Genomic DNA, 18,413 nt, shown 5'->3' with positions numbered 1-18,413 from the left:
ATTCCCTAGAGAATGGTTCCTTTTTTTTTTTTTAAACAGAATTTTTGCTAATCTGAATTTCAGGCCCTAACACAACTCTGTTTTTTAAATTTTTCCTCTCAGTTCCTATGACCTCTGGCCCGACACACACAAGGTCTATCATCCTGCCTTTTAGAAATGACTTTTTTGTCCCAGTTCCATGTTGTCTCATGGTGACAAAACAATATGAATCCACTTGTCATCTAGGAGAAGGGAGGTGGGGGGGAATTGGAATATAAAGTTTTGCAAGGGTCAATTATCCTTGCATATGTTATGAAAACAAAAGGCTTCAATTAAAAATAGTAATAACAAATTTAAATTTAAAAAAAAAAACAATATGAATCCTCTTTTAGCTGACATAGGGGTTAGGGCACTTCTTCCATTCTAGGGAGAAGTCTAGGTCTAGGGGACCAAAGAAGGACCCTACACTTCCCAAAGGTTTTTCAGTTCACCATGATTGGCCTTAGGACAGGGGGAAAGTTATTCAAATTATCCAGAAATATGGAGGGAAAACAAGGCACCATATACTCCCCAAGACACATCACCATCAGGGACAAAAAGAATTTTACCTAACATACTGTGGAATTTCACAGATAAATGAAAGATGAGAGGACATAATAAATTTCTCTGGGAATTACAAAATTTTGATAATTTGGAAAGTGAGGGGTCTGGAATGGAGGAGATCTACTCCAGAATACTCAGAATGGGAGGAAGTAAAAAAGAGATATTTTTGATATTTCTGATTGTAAAGCTTTACCCTGCAACATTTTATTAACAAGTGCATAACTGGGAATCACTGAGGTAACATAGTATCACAGAATCACTAAATTTGAATTACAACTTATCTCAGCAACCATTCAACCTGTAGCTTACAAAAGAACCTACTCAAACATAGCTGACAAATGGTCATCCAGCCTCGCTGTCCACATGGTTCAAATGCCAAATATATGCTTGCCCAAAAGATTATTTTATGGAGAACTCACACATGGCAAGGGCTCACAAGGTGGTCAGAAAATGCAATACAAGGATACTTTCAAAGTCTCAAGAACGTTAGAACTTATTGTATGAGATGGAAAACACTGGCACAGAACCCCCCCAGCATGGCGTACCCTCATCAGAGAAGGGGCTGGGCTCTATGAGCAAAGCAAAATTGAATTAACCCAAAAGAAACATCAGATACAAAAATTAGAGAGTCCACCCCAAATATTCATAGGGTCCATTTGTGTCTGACTCTGAGCTCATATTGGACTGATCAATCACAGTTGGACACACTGTAACCCAACTCTAACATAGGAATGCCTTTTTGGTCCTTTTTGAGAAGGAAGGACCAGAAACAATCAACCAAAAGACCTCCAATGAAGGAAAAGTCGCCACCTTCTAAGGCAGTACTTCCCTCTATGGGAGAGTGCTATTTCCCTTTCACTGAGTCTCTGGGCAATTTCCAAGTCCAGCTCCTTGTTTTAGCCTTCCAGGACCAAACACTAGTCTAATCTTTCAGCTACTTAACAACAGCTGTTATCCTTCCACATCCCAACCCTTCTCTTCACAAAATACAGAATCCCCACTTGTTTTAACTGATTCTTTTATGACAAGAACTCAAGGCCTTTCACTATTCCAGTTACCCTTCTCTGGCTGCTCTCCACTTTACCAACATTTGTTCTAAAAGGTGATGCTCAGAACTGAATTCAATATTCTAGAAGTAGTCTAAGTAGAACATAGTTCTAATAAGTTCTAATTCCTGGAAGCCACGTCTGTCTTAATGAACTCAAGGTTGCATTAGCTTTTTTGAGTGCCAAATTGCCTTGTTGGGTCATGTTGAGCTGAAAATCCCAAGATTTTTTTTCCAATAAACATTAGTCTTTATCGTGCTAAAAATTGGTGTCTTGCCATCTGAAAGAAAGAAGGAAAGAAACTCTTATTTAAAATAAAACAAAGTCAAAATATTACAAGTTAAATAAAACAAATGAAATGGAAAACTTCCAAGAATGGTAGAATATGTTGATAGAGATATTGTTAGAAAGTTCCTAGTATGCCAAAAATAAGACAGAGAAATGTTTATATAATTGCCTCACTATGTTCTATATTGATGCAAACATTAGTCAATTAACTTGTACGCATATCTCCATTATGAGTAAAGTGAATCCTTATTAGTACATTACTGCCCAGCTTCTTAAACTACAGTTCAACTCCATATGGAGTCTCATAATTGAAGGTGGGGATTGCAAAATTCTAACTTATTATTAGTAAATGTTCACTTTGTAGACCTATTTTATATACCTATTACCTAGGATCATGTAAAAAAATTTCAGGTGAAAAGATGTCAGTGGGGAAAGTTTAAAATGCACTGCATTATTGTATGCTCAGAACTCTCATTTGTTCTCAGATTCTTCATGTTAATATTAATACCCATAGTTTAAGATCCACAAAGCTCTCCTCTACATTTATGTAGTGAACATAGGAGGTAGGGCATGAATATGGCTCATAGAGATTTAATCCCATTTCTAATCAATAGGGTTAATTTTTTTTGGAAGTGTTATTGGATCAATGAGGAGATAGAGAGGCAAACTCTTTCTCTATTGATGTAGAACCATCTTAGAAAATTGAAATGATTGCACTTAAAGAGTAAAAGCCTTCCCATGATCACATGGCCCATTCATCAAGGGCAGAAATTGAGTCCATAGAAGCAACATCTCATAGTAGTGAGAAGTCCAGTCTTAGAGTCTGGGAAGAATTGAGTTCAAGTGGATTTCATTATAAATATTAAGGAATATTTAGGGAGGATAAAAAGACACGGAAGCAGTGTAGTGTAGGAAATAGAGCCAGATGATAATTTGCTCTAATATCTATTCTTGGCTGCCTCTTTAAATCTAGCATAGAGTAAGCACTTCATAAATGATGCAGCTGAATGGACTTAGCATGAGACTCAGTTTCACAATTTGCACAGGGGGAACTACATTTTATTCTGACATAATGCTTATACAAATCTATACTCCTAATTTAACAAACTATTGGAAAAATTAGAGCTACAAATAATGGCATTTTCTGAATGAGACTACTAAAAGATACATATTTCTCAGTGCCATATGGCACTTTTATGAAAATTAAACTTGCATTAGAACAAAGAGAAATTGAAAATAAATATTCAAAGGCAGAAATAATAAACATATCTATTATAGATATAACAATAAAATAGGAATCAATTCAGGGAACATAAATAAAGTGTAGATATCTGAATGGAGACTTAATATTAAATACTAAATAATGAGTGGGTCAATGAACAAACTAAAGGAATAATTAATAATTATGTGAGAGGTAATAAGCATGATGAAACAACTTGCCAACATTTCTGAAATACAGCTAAAACAGTTCTCTGAAGAAAAATTATATTCCTAGATAAAGAGAGAATTAATGAGCTGAATATGCATTTAGAAAATTCAAAAACTAATAAATATATAAATCCAAAAGAAGCCCAAAAGAGGATATTTTCAACACAAGAGAAGGATAAATTGGAACCAAAAATATATTATAAAACTGGAAAATGTTTTTAAAAGACTAAGAAAAATAATAAACCTTTATCCATTATGAGTAAACTGAAGGCAAAACAAATAAAATCAACATAATTAAAAATGAGCAAGATGAAATCACAACAAAACTACAAGAAATGGAAATAGTCAGTAGAGTCTTTTAAGTTTAATAACTGCCAAAAAACTAAGAACCCAAAAGAAATAGAAGAGCATCTTCAAAAATATTAAATGCCCAAACTAACAAAACCTTGAATAGAAATCTTAATCCATTTTCAGAAAAGGAAACAAAACTAATTATAAAAGAATTACCAAACCAAAAAGAAATAATTCCCAGGGCTGATGAATTTATGAGAATATTATCAAACTTTTAAAGAATAATTAATAGTTGTTACACACAAAAAATTTCTCAAAATGGATAAAAATATCACTCTACTAAACTCCTTTCATGAAATAAATGTAATCTCCCCCTCACAAAAAAAAAAAAAAAGTGTGAGAGGAGAAAGTAAAGAATGAGAATCATATAATAATATTATTTGATGAATATCAATTAAAGAATTTTAATTAAAATCCTAACCCAAGAAAAGTATTGCAATTTATTTAGAAATCATTCATTTATATTAGAGATACACTCAATCCATTCAGAAACCAATCAACATAAGCATATTAAAACCAAAAATATCACAAACCAAAATATCGCAAAGAATGCAAAAAAAGCTTTTGACAAATACAACTCTCATTTATGTTAATAAAAATGTATGTAAAGATATTTTAATACCTTTGAGAAAAAGTATCTTTCCAAAATCAGAAGCAAATATTATGTATTAAGAGGATATAATAAAGCTTTCCCAGTAAATACAGGAGTAAAGGCCATTTTCTTTAGTATTACTATTTGATACAGTTCCAGAAATGTTAGTAATAGCAGTAAAAATAAAAGAAAGAAATTAAAGAAATAAGGAAAGGTCAAAAAAGGAGATAAACCATCCTTATTTCCTGATGACATTGTGGTTTACATAGAAATTCATAGGGAAGTAGCAAAAAAAAAAAAGAACTGTACTTATAAGGAGGAAGATCTAAGTTCAAACTCTTGTCTTGGGCACTTAGGAGCTATGAAACTGAGAAAGTCACAAACTTCTCTGAGCCTGTTTCATTTATAAAATGAAACTAATAAAGCCTGTAGCATCTATCTCACAAGGTTGTTGCAAGGATGAAATAAAAATGAGATGATATATACAAAGTCCTTTGCAAATCTTAAGTTATAACATAATATTAATTTTATTATGTTAAAATATTAGAAATTTTCTAGATGTCATATGCAAATTCCTATGTGTTCCATTATTTCACCATAAATTTCAGAAAAAAAATATCAGGAGAAATGATATTGATTACGCAATATAGTAAAAACTGTGGGACATTTCTCACTAATATATTCTATATGATTTTTAGGTTCTTAATTTTAACAAATGAAAAAGTAACTAGTATTTACTAAGCATTTAATTGCAAACAAGCATTCTGATAAGCACTGAGGATAAAATAGCATAGTTGGACATTTCCTACCTCCAAGGGCTTACATTCTAATGAGAGGGGACAAGATAACCTATAAAGGAGAGCCAGAAAGAAGGAAGGAGGAGTTTTATGGTTGAGAAGGTGCAAACTTTGGGCATGGCAAAGACATATCATGATGGTCTAGTTCCTGGTAATATTAGGTGAAAATTCACCTATCACATCCAACGTTCCAGAAAAAGCATCTGAGTTCGTAAGATGAACCATTTTCTTTTAAAATGAAAAAGTTTTAATTTTTTTTTTACCCAATAAATGATGCTTCATTTTAGTCCATCAATACAAAATATTTGAGAATTCTCCTGTGGAAATGATTGTTATTTTCAAAATTATGTCCTTCTTAGTTGTAGCTGAACCTAAACAAAAACGATCAACATGAGAAAAGCCTTTTCAATGACATTTTTTGTGATATATGGTTTGGTGATGTGACACTTTCCCCCCAGGAATTCACGAAGATCAACTGTGTGAGTCTGTAAAGCAGTGAAGAGGCTGCAACCTGGATAGTGGAGAGAATACTACCCATAGTGACCAAAAGACCTCTCTGAATTTCTTTTTTTTTTTTTTTTTTTTTTGGCCAGACACTTGGGGTTAAGTGACTTCTCCAGGGTTACATATATTAAGTGTCAAGCATCTGAGGAAAAATTTGAATTCAGGTCCTGATGAATCCACTGCTCTATCCACTGTGCCTCCTAGCTGCCCCTTCTAACCTTATTCCTAAACCCTTTGTTTGATCAATAGTGGTTTTACCTTGGTATCTGAAAATATTTAAGTACACAAAAAGCCCCCCTCACACACACTCACACTTACACATCCTCAGGCTTGATCCAGACCTGTGTATTAGACCAAATAAAGTCCTGAAGAGCTGGATTCAAATCCTGCCTCTGCCATAGATTTGCTGTATGACCAATGGCAATCATTTAATCTCTCAAAAGCCCAAGAACCTCTTAGAGACTGTAAGACTATTAAAAAATGGTTGCTCAACTTGTTGAATATTAAATATTCATATGCTGTGGTTGTTTATTAATTTTTCAGTCATCTCTGATTCTTTGCGATCCATTTGGGATTTTCTTGGCAGAAATACTAGAAAGGTTTGCCATTTTCTCCTCCAGTTCATTTTACAGATGAGGAAACTGAGGCAAGCAGGATTAAATAACTAGCCCAAGGTTACATGGTCAGTGTCCGAGGCCAGATTTTAACTCAGAAAGATGAATTTTCCCAACTCCAGTGTTCTGAACCATAGGGTTATGGTTCAACCTAACTGCCCCATTCATATAAATAACCCACATAATGAAATCACAAAAGGCAGCGTGAAAAGCAACTTAGAACCATCCTCAGATGAACAGACTTAACTGCCCGTTTTCTTGCTTTGTTTTGCCATCAGGAGTAATCAAGTGCTGACCACAACTTATTTGTTTTGAGGTAATATTCACATTTCTCTGAGTAGAAATGATCTGCCTAGAATGCTCTTTCCTCACTTCCACCTAGCTCCATTCAAGTACCACTTCCTAGAAGTACTTCCTTAATGCTGAAATTACTCTGTATACACAAGCTTAAACTTACTCAAAAGCTTTTGGGGGATACTATATAGTGCTCACTTTTCTGCTTCTAGTTCCCCTCCTTCCCCCTAGGAAAAGGTAAATTCTTTGATTATAAGGGCTGTTTAATTGTTAGTTTTGTATTCTGAGTGCCCAACACAATGAGTGGTAGTACACAGAAGGCATTTAATAAATGCTTGTTTAATTGAATTTAAAGTATATTAAGCCATATTATAACAGCAAATACATTCACTTGGTGTTGAAATGAATTCTCCCAAGAGACTTTGCTAGGGTTAGTAATTATTTTTTGGTGGTGCATATAATCGATAATTTAGTCATCAGGAATTCTGCATTTGGCCACCTGAAGTCCAGTCACTCAGTCCAGGCCTCCACCCAACCTAGAATAGAAGCATAAATGTTTAAAAATCCACTAGAGATTTTGCTAGATGGTAAATAACTGACATCGAATTTTGATCAATACTCTCCACCTTGATCTGTTTCGTGTTTCTGCTTCTTCAATTACTGAATATCTGAACTAGAACTAGACTGATTTATCACTTGTGGTATTTATCATTATATTTATTTTTGTGATTTAAATGAGTAAGTACCATACACATAGATTTAATAATCTAATACATTTGGCAGGTCTCCTTTCCTTATTTATTTTCATTTATTTTTAGTCCTGGAAACATATGTAACCAGGCAAATTACCTCCTACACAATTATATTTCTGATCCAAAACAGGAATTCTTCAGATTCATATGTAGCACTGGGTTAAATACAATGCCCTTAGAACTCTCAAAGACTATGCTACAGAACAAGAACTGATTTACATTTATAGAGTTTTCTCCCCATGGAGTTCTGTCTATCAATTAAAGCATAAGTCCAGTCCAAAAAAATGGAAATATAAACCTTGTGTCCATATTTTCAACTCCATATCAAGGTTTTAGACATTTGAAAAGCCCAATTTTGTATTTTCCCCTCCAAATACTACGGTATCCCTTTCTCTTAAAAACTTGTTATCCAAACTATTACTAAGAATGATTTTGTGATAAATTTTGATGGGGAAAAAAAGTTGAAGGACAGTGAGATTCATTTACTCTTCCATGTTCATACAACAAATCAAGGCATTTTTCTGGACATCCATGTGAATATTGCTCAGATGTCTTGATGTTTCCAATATTTTTCAAATCCAAGTTCCAATCATTTCACAGATATTTCTCTTGAGAAATCTCCTAAGTTCCTGACTAGTTCAGGGACATGCATTAAGGGATGTTCACCGAGAATGAGATGGAATATTGATCCAGTCTATTCTTTTGATACTCCACTGATGAGTAGATCCTCTTCTATCCTCTCACTATGAAATTAGTTCTGATTCATTTAAATTTTTCTCTGTCATAGGACACTGCAGAAAAGACAGTTCTATAATTGGCTGCCCAGTGTTTGCTGAATTCAACTTATGAGACAACAAAAAAAGTGAAAAATTGTATTTTCCATGTATGATCTCTGACATTAGTAAGTTGTACAGTTTTGAGGTCTTTTGGGGAAGACTGGGGGAATCTCTTCTCCCAGAATTTATACATTCCAGTCCACAGAGTGGAAAGCTTGTCCCACATGTTGCATCAAAAGATGGAGAATATATATTGAGAGAACAACATAAGTTGTTCATGTATAGTAATGTAACTAGCTTCAAACAGTTGTAACTTGGGAGGGAGAGGAGAGGAAGGGAAGAAGGAATGGAGGGAAGGAGGAAAAGGAAAGACAGTTCTAAAAAGCCCTGCTACCTCAAAGGTTCCAATCATTTGAATCTCTTTGATGCTATCTTTAGGAAGGGAATGATATTTTGGGTGATCACAGCTAAAAATTGTCCACATGTAATAAAAGGAAATGAACTGATCCAAAAGGGTATTAATAATCTTTATCAGCCAATGCCATCGTAATGGGCAGAATCATACCTGGTTTTTGCTAGCACTTCACCAGAGTAAATTTTCTAAGTTGCTTCCAATACTAAATCCTATGATTCTCTTCATAAGTAAGAACCAAAGCACATCAGGAAAGAATTGTCTTCCTGAAACCAGGAGGACCTGAGTTCAAATTTGGCCTCAGACACTTAACATGTCCTAGCTCTGTGACCCTGGGCAAGTCACTTAACCCCAATTGCCTCAGCAAAAAACAAATAAATAACAAAAAGAATTGTCTTGATAAAGAGTTTAATAAATAGAAAGATAACCAAGAGGAAAATTATGGTAATCTTTGTTAAAGATATACTGACATCTGGTTGTTCAGTTCATGAAATAATTAATGGAATCACTCTTCAGTTGATACACTTGTATATGCTATTTACAGGCTAAATAGCAAAGAGGAAATAATCAGCTTCTTCTGTTCAGAACTGAAAACTTTAAATTATAATTTGAGGGGGAAAAACATCAAAGTCCTACATTGGGAAATTCCCGAATAAATTGGGAAATAATGAAAAATCAAAAACATCTGGAATTCTTTGCTTTTAATCTTAATCAAATGAAAAAGAGTATGGGCTATTAAAGAAACCCTGTATTTTTTTCCCCAAAAAATGCACTTATGAAGCAAAATTTAAAGAGTAAAAACCTATTTATAGTTTGGTATTTTTTTCCACTGGTTCTCACCTACTAATTAGTTCTAATTTAGATCTTCTTTTTAGAAAGTGACATAATTAGAATATTCCTAAGTAAATAAACCTCACACTTGAAAAAAAAAGCATTTGGGGGAAAGCTATCATAAAATCTGTATAAGATTCATGAAAATATTATATTGCCTGTACCAAAAAATAATTAATCACAACCAAATTAAAAGTTACAATAACTTCCTACTTGGCAGTACAATCGGTCCATATTACAATAAAATTTAGTCAAGTATTAAAAAAAAATAGCTGCCTTATCATTGGCATATTGGAAATTACAGCATCAAAGTCATTTTAGGTGTTTTTTTTTAATTTGATAGTTAATTTTTCTCCAGTTATATATAAAAACAATTTTTAACATTTGTTTTTAAGACTTTGAACTCCAGATTCACTCTCTTCCTCCCTCCCCTCTTCATTCAGAGTACAAGCATTTCAAAATAGGTTATGCATGTGTAGTCATACAAAACATTTCTATAACAGTCATGTTGTAAAAGAAAACATAGAACCCCCCCCCGAAAAAACCCTAGAAAAATAAAGTCAAAAAGTATGCTTCAATTTACATTCAGACATCATCAGTTCTCCAATTGCTGGCATCCCTTCAATTGCCTCCTGGAAAAAACTGCTATAAATATTTTTGTACATATAGGTCTTTTTCCTTTCATTTTTAGTTTTAAGAAGTCTGCCGTCAGTTTACTAAATAGTCTAAGCAAGAGATGAAGGGAGAGAGTTTATTCATTTCATTACTAGCAGTTGTATTTTATCAACACTATATACTGGGATGTAAAGTCTAATAACTTGATCTACCCAATAAATATATTTATTCTATTTGTTTAAAAAAATCCAAATTATAAATGTAGTGAGGTTTTGACACATGTTGAGACCACCTAATATATAGTTAGGTACCAAAGCCTCTATTAGATAAAGTGAGCTAACAAAAAAATGAAATCTGAACACAGATTTATAAACTGATAACTTAAAAATGCAAATGTAAAATGTAAAATATATAGTTTCATAAATTCATACAGACATGGCTCTTTTCAACAGCAAGGTGATTCAGGCAGTTCCAAAAGTCTTGTGATGGAGAGAGCATCTACACCCAGAGAGAGAACTATGGGGACTGAGTGTGGATCACAATGTGGTATTGTCACTTTTTTTAAAAAATCGTTGTTTGCTTGCATTTTGTTTTCTTTCTCATTTTTTTTCCTTTTTGCTCTGATTTTTCTTGTGCAGCACAATATTTGTGGAAATATGTATAGAAAAATTACACATGTTAAACATATATTGGATTACCTGCCATCTAGGGGAGAGTGTGGGGAAAAGGGAGGGAAAAATTTTTCCAACACAAGATTTTCCAAGGGTGAATGTTGGAAACTATCTTTGCATATATTTTGAAAATAAAAAGCTATTTAATTTTTTAAATATATATATAATTTCACCAAAAAAAAATGAATTGCACCATTGGCTAAAAGTGCAGATGTTCAAATATCTTTAAAAACCATAACAAATGTTTTTTTGCAAAGAATGTAAGAAGATACTCACCACAATCCTACGCCTATTTTTTGGAAGGTTGTGTTTTCTTATTCCAAAGACTTAAAATGGGTAAAATTTAAAGAGCTTCAGGAGACTCTGAACCAGTAAAATTTTATTTCTAACATTGCAAAAATGTAGAATTTATAATACTCTACATACATGAAAAAATAACTTGACATTCACATTGCATGTTTCAGAGTCCATTCTCCTAAATGTCTGTTGTATTTTTCCTTGGCTGAGTTACAGATTGGTGCAATATCTGATATTATTGAATTATCTGGATTAAAATCACAAAGTAAAGAAAGATGCATAAATCATCAGAACCAGTGGCAGTGATGATCTCCAGATATCAAAGCAGATATTTCTTTTATTTAGGTTTGAGGGATATATTTTTGTTGTGAAAGTATTCCATAACTAAAAAAGAGCCTGTTGGAAAATGTATAGTGAGCAAAAAGACTCTAGGTTGATATGTACTGTCAGGTAGCCCCATAATCATTTATAGTTTTTTGTCATTAGAAGAAGTCATATCCCACCCATTTTGCTGAACAGTGAGGTGGAGGGATCATAAGGAAGTTCACTTAATGCAGAAGAAGGGATAGAGTTGTGTTTTTCATACCTCAGATGGTCACTGGGCTGAAAATAAGGCAGAATATATGTTTCATCTTGTTTGTCTTAAAAACCAAAAGTCCTTCCTGGAATTTTTATATGGCTCTTTCCAATCTTCAATCTTAAACCTCCCTTTTCCCACTTCCCCAATACATTTTCTGCTATTCAGTAAAACCTACTTCCTTCTGTTAGTTGAACACTCCACTCCACCCTCAGAATCCAAGCTTTTCACTGGCTGTCCCTCAGGCATGGAATATTCTCCCAATTCATCTCAATCTCCATCTTCCCTGGCTTCCTTCATGTCTCAGATAAAATCCTGCCCACTGCTTGGAGCCTTTTCAGATCTGCTAGTTAATTCCCTCTGTTTATTATCTCCAATTTATCCTATATCCCTTGTTTGCCCATAGCTGTTTTCATGTAGTTTCCCTCTCTAAGAGGAGAGATTGTCCTTTGCCTTTCTTTGTAACCCCAGGGCTTATAGTAGGGGATTAATAAATGTTTGTTGGCTGACTGCTTTTAAAGCTTTAAATTACCTTATCATCAAAAGTTCACCAAACTTTATTTGGGGACCTTTTAGTCCTCAATAAACAAAAAACCTTGCTCATTCAAAACCTCTGACAGCTTCTTTTTGAGGACTGATTCTTGGTGCTCAAATGGAATTACTGAGTTCAGAAATGGAAGAAATACAATTCTAAAAGTCTGTTGCAAGCTTGATTGAAAACAATGATGGATAGGAAGTGTTCCTTACTGTAAGCAGAAGAATTCCCCAAAGTGTCATAACTGTATATCCTCAGATGTTCTGATATTCTTAGAAGTCAATCTTTTTTTTTTCTCCCAGAATCATAGCTCTTAGAAATGGAAGGAACATTAAGATATGATTTTGTACTGCCCCCAACTAGGAGATATACTGTATAGAATAATGGGTCTGGAGTCAAATCTAGCTTCAAATACTTCCTAGATGTATCATACTGGGCACATCACTTAATCTTTACCCATCACAGTTTCCTCAACTACAAAATGGGGATCATAATAGCCCCCATCTCCCAGGGTTGTGGGGACCAAATGAGATAACATCTGCAAAGTACTTAGCACATATAATAGCCACGTAATAAAGACTTATTCCCTCCACCCTCCTCACTATCAGTTATTTCCCGTAGTCCATACAAAGCAACTATGGCTTCCATAGTAGCGGTTCTTCCCAAGTTTGGAAGTTCTTCCCAAGGACCACAGTAATGGTTCTTCCCAAGTGTGGAAGGGGGAGGAGAAAATCCTAGTCACATGATCCCAAACAAGTTGTCCTCTTATTATAGGAAGAATCATGATATGATGAAAAGAAAAGAGGATTTCCAGTTGGGAGGCTTGGATGTGACTCCCAGATCTTCCTCTCTGTGTGACTTCACCTCTATGGACCTTGGTTTCATCATAAATAAAATGAGGATTTCTAAGGACCCTTTAATCACTAAATCTCATGATTCTGTGTTATGATACACAGGAAGACCCTGCAGACTACAGAGAGTTTGTCTTCCAGGAGGAAAATCTGTTAAGGCAATGCCATTTAGCCCAGTAGGTCAGTTCCATTCTTGGTGTTTTCACTGCCCTTAAATAAATCATGATGTGCATGAAAAAAAAAAAAAAAATGTTAGCATCATCTGCCAAATCGATGCTTTCTAAAGTCAGAAAAAATGAAGAGATTCAACAAAGCCCTTCTTTCTAGGGGAGACTGGAGTGCTTATTTACATCTCAAAAGGTTATGGTGGGAATAGATTGAAAACCATTCCCATTTCTGAACTCACCTTATTAGCCCACAGTACACTCACACCATCTGTCAAGATCTGAGCTGTCAATGTTCTAATCAACAGCAGGTGGCCAGGTGGGGGAGGGGGAATAAAGGGAGATAGGAGAAATGGTTATCTTAAATCAAAGAAAAGAAAAATGTCTACGGTCTTAAATTAGCCGGGAACTGCTCGAATAAAAGCAAAGTCATAAATATTCACCCTTCAAGGACAATATGAAGCCTTTCCTAAACTTGGTAAGCCAGACACTAGGGTTATGTCTCACTAGGGAAACAAAAGAAAAGCATATTTTCTTTCTAGAGCATTAGGGAAACTCCCAAAGCTTGGTTATTCTACTCCAGTTAACATAGTTCTCAACAATATTGTTTCTATAAAGATAAATATGCCCGACTTTAGCTTGTCCATAAAGACTATGGCTGAATTAGGTTCTAAAATATTTTTACTAAAAAGGTTCTCCCATTGAAATTCAAAACTAGTAATGCTCCTTAAAATCATTTTTTAAAAATCCTCATTGTTCCCACTTGTCTTGAAAGGCAGTTAAAAAAAAATAATTTACTTGTCTATATTGGGTGTAATAAACCCAGTGATCATAACTGTATTGTCCCATTTTATTACATTTTAAGAGATACTATTACATTTTAGGATTCAGAATTTAAACCCTTGTCTCATAAAAAAAAGACAATCATCATATAAATCTGTTCACTAAGGTTTTATTTTTATGATCAAAATTTTTCCCTGTATCAGTCAATTTTTTAACAAAAAAAAATGGGGTAAGGAGTTGTCGATTCTAAAGATGTGAGCTTCAGATACTCATGGTAGAGGTCAATGGAAGGAGTAAATATAAATCAAGCCCTTTTAGATAATCCTTTCCTTCTTTTCTTTTCTACACATTCACAAAAACACAGCACACTTGAACCAATAGATCAGTTTCTATACAATGCCATCCCCATTATTCCTGATGCATTTTTTCCCTTGGGTTTGCCAAACGTCTTTTCACCTTTTGTCTCCTGTCCCTTTAGGCTTTCCCCTATGTGCTCAAAGCGTCTTCTGTGCATTGTGAGGCTAAGAAGTGAATGAAGGGATCACTAAAATGTAATATTAATTTTCTTAAGGGAGGCTAGCCCCAAGTGAAAGAAGAGACAATAGAATCACAGAAATAAAAGAGTACTTTACAATTCACCTAATTTAGCTTTTATTCAATTTGGGGGGGGGGGTCATCTTTTGAAAAAAATAAAAATTTAACTCATTTGCTTTTTAAATTAAGAATTTTTTCTCTCCTTCACCATCTTTATCCTTTGGAGGTTGCTATAATTCTCTTTCCTTCTTTTTTCAATCATCCTTTTGTTCTCTACATTTCTCTTACCCTACTGAACCTCTAGAACCTCTACTCTAGAGTCTGATTTGATCCTTAGAGGTCACTTCTCTTCTCAGACTTTAGCTTCCACATCATGAAATTAGTGTGTTAGACTGGATGGTCTTCAAAGTCCCCTTTATGTCTGATATTTTGTGACTATTACCATTACTTCCAGTGTGGTCTTTTTGCTTTTTGTTCTTCCTGTTTCCAATCTAGACTTCAGCATTAATTTTCTTCAAATGCCATTTTTCAGTTTTTCACTTTTCTCCTCAAAACTTTTCAATTCTTCTCTGTTATTTAAAAAGCAAATTCCTTAGCCTGACACTCAAGGCTCTTTACAATTTAGTTCTTTTGGTATTACTTTTTTACTTAAAAAAAAAACTTTTTTACTTTTAAGGTGCAGCTCTGCTCCTGATAATCAAGATGTGTTGTCCCAAGCTTCTGAGCATTTATGAGCCTCTGTTTTGAGCACAGGAGCCCCTATTTGCAGGGGCAGCTTTGCCTGCTCTGTTCAGAAGACAGTCTGGTTTCCCTGAATTTGCCTTCTGAGCTGGGGCTGAAGGCTGCCCCACTGATTTGCTCCTGTACTGAGCCAGGACTGAGGGTTTTAGTTGCTGATTTGCTGTGATGAAGACCCTTTCGCCGGCTTTCCCAGACTCTGTCTGAGCTAGGATGAACCCCAGTGAGACTGACTTTTCTTGAAGTCTTTTCAGTCTATCCTGAGCTGGAGAGGGGTTTCATTCCATCAGTCTCTGTTCAGAGGTTTGGTTTCATGTGGTTTTCCCACAATTTTTTTTCTAATTTATTTTTTCAATTCTAACTATCATCCACTACTTCCCTACAAAAACTTTCTGCTTCAGACTATTCTACTTACTGTTGCCCCAATATAACCTGTATATTCCCAATGCCATGTTTGCCACCATCATTCTTCTAGTCATCCCGGCTCAAAACTTGGGCGTCATCCTCATTTCCTCTCTCTCACCCCTCACATTGAATCGGTTATCAAGCCCTGGCAAGTTAACCCTTCTCACCTCTTCCATACATCTCATTCTCTCCCTGGATGCTGCCCCGACTCTATCACAGCCCTTGACTTTTTAGAATGACCTGTCTCACCTTTATCTACCTGATCTATTCTCCATTCAGCTGTCAAACTGATCTCCCCAAGGCACAGTATATTAGCACTCTATTCAAGAGATTCCAGTGTTCCCATATTATCTCCAAAATCAAATGTAAAATCCTCTCTTTGACTTTTATAGACTTCATAAACCTGACCCCTTTCAACCTTTCCAGTCTTCTTATACCTTCTTATGTCTCAGAAATCCAATGATTTCCTTGCTTTTTCTTACACTAGACACTCCAGTGCCTTAATTAGCCATCCTCTCTGCTCTGAATTTTATCCCTCCTTATCTCTGCCTTTTCTATTCCCTGGTTTGTTTGTTTATGTGTTTTTTCCAGTCTTATCTCCTAGAAAAAAGTCTTTTCTAGTTAGTCCTCCTTATTTTTAGGATCTTCTCTTTGGGATTATCTCCACTTTATCCTATATATAACTTGTTTGTACATGGTTGTTTGGATGTTTTCTCCCTATTAGATTGTAAACTCCTGGAGGGCAGGGACCGATCTTCCCCTTTCTTTGTAACCCCAGGGCTTAGCACAGTGCCTGGCACATAGTAGGCATTTGATAAATGCTAGGTGACTGAATGACTCCTTTTTCACTCTTCTTGGTGAGAATGTCTTTTTCTCTCCCCCTCCTCCTATCCCTTTAATTTAAAATAGTAGAATTTTTATAAAGTTTTAAGGCTTTCAAAGAACTCACAACAACTTTATCAGGGAGACAATGACTCCTATTTTCAGATAGGGAATTGGAAACAAAATTAAACTAAAACTCCATTGTCACACAACTAGCAAGGAGAAGAGAAGAAACTCACACTGAGGTCATCTGACTTGAAATCCTTTGCTCCCTTCTGGGAGGGAACAGGGAAGGTCAGAGTTAAGAGATCTGGGCTTACACAAAGCAAGCTCCCATTACATTGGCTCCCTTTATTTTTAAATGTTCTTTCCCAGCCAAACAGTAAATAATGAGGAAGCAAGAACACTGTGGGTCTCTTTGATCCCTTTAGCATCTGACACAATATTTAGAGCAGCAATATACATTTGTTCATTGATGGAGCAATCAGTCAAACTATTAACTAGGATTTATTAGTTGGTTATGGATATCACATCTTAGTATTTTCCCTGTAGGCTAGTTGAGTCAAGAACCAGAAATAGATGGTAAGAGAAAGGTTTCCCAAATCCTTTTTAGAGAGCTACTATCAATTATCCCTGTAGGAGAGGGAAAGAGGGAGAGAGAGGGAGAGAGAGGGAGAGAGAGGGAGAGAGAAGGAGAGAGAGGAAGAGAAAGGGAGAGAGAGGGAGAGAAAGGGAGAGAGAGAGAGAGAGAGAGAGAGAGAGAGAGAGAGAGAGAGAGAGAGAGAGAGAGAGAGAAAGAGAGAGAGAGAGAGTTTGCTTTTGAGGGGAAAGATAGAGCATGAGACATGCCCCATATGACTCCAATAAATTATATTATTACATTTTTACAAAAGTTGGACTAGAAGGTCTTTCTTTTATTGATTTTCCCAAAGCAGTCTGAATTTATGGCATTAATATATGGGTGTTACGTGTTTTTTTTTAATACATGGAAATTTTGCTGCTATCTTAAGCAAATCTGGGTCTATATGAAGGTGACTTAGGGGAAAGAGCCCTGGAACTGGACTTGAATTTATATACCACCTTAGACACTTATGAGCTGTGTGACACTAGACAAACCCCATGACCTTTCAAAATCTGTTTCCTCATCTGTAAAACAGTGAGGCTATTGTGAAAACTAAATTAGATGGCATATTTAAAGCTCTATTTTATGTGTACTCCCTTCTCTAGAGAAGAGAAAATATAAGAAATAGGGACCAACTGGTACTCTCCGGAGATGAGGGGCTCAGGCTACCATAACCAACAGTGTTTCAAGCATGCGCAGACAATGGGTCTTCATGTCAATCAGTCTATTGTCCCCTGTTGACCCACTGGAGGGAAACCAAGACTTGGAAAACAGCCCTTCAGACTGAAACAACTCCTTAGGGTACAGAGCCAAGAAGAATGGGTAAATTCATGAGGAAATAATAGTAATTACTAGGATTTATGTAGCACCCTAAAGTTTACAAAATGCTTTAAATGTGTAATCTGATACTGTTCTGTAAGAAATGACCAACAGGATGATTTCAGAAAGGCCTGGAGAGACTTACACAAACTGATGCTGAGTGAAATGAGCAGGACCAGGAGATCATTATATACTTCAACCACAATACTATATGATAACCAGTTCTGATGGACCTGGCCATCCTCAGCAATGAGATCAACCAAATCATTTCCAGTGGAGCAGTAATGAACTGAACCAGCTATGCCCAGAGAAAGAACTCTGGGAGATGACTAAAAACCATTACATTGAATTCCCAATCCCTATATTTATGCCCACCTGCATTTTTGATTTCCTTCACAAGCTAATTGTACAATATTTCAGAGTCTGATTCTTTTTGTACAGCAAAATAACGTTTTGGTCATGTATACTTATTGTGTATCTAATTTATATTTTAATGTACTTAACATCTACTGGTCATCCTGCCATCTGGGGGAGGGGGTGGAGGGTAAGAGGTGAAAAATTGGAACAAGAGGTTTGGCAATTGTTAATGCTGTAAAGTTACCCATGCATATCCTGTAAATAAAAGGCTATTAAAAAAAATAACATCAAAAAAAAAAAGTGTAATCTGATTAGCCAAATGGAAGGAACCACTTGGGCTGACTATTCCAATGTCA

This window comes from Sarcophilus harrisii, chromosome 6 (assembly GCF_902635505.1).
Source record: "Sarcophilus harrisii chromosome 6, mSarHar1.11, whole genome shotgun sequence".
Taxonomy (NCBI): Eukaryota; Metazoa; Chordata; class Mammalia; order Dasyuromorphia; family Dasyuridae; genus Sarcophilus; species Sarcophilus harrisii.
The sequence above is the reverse complement of the archived record's forward strand: the minus strand, read 5'-3'. Positions refer to the sequence as shown.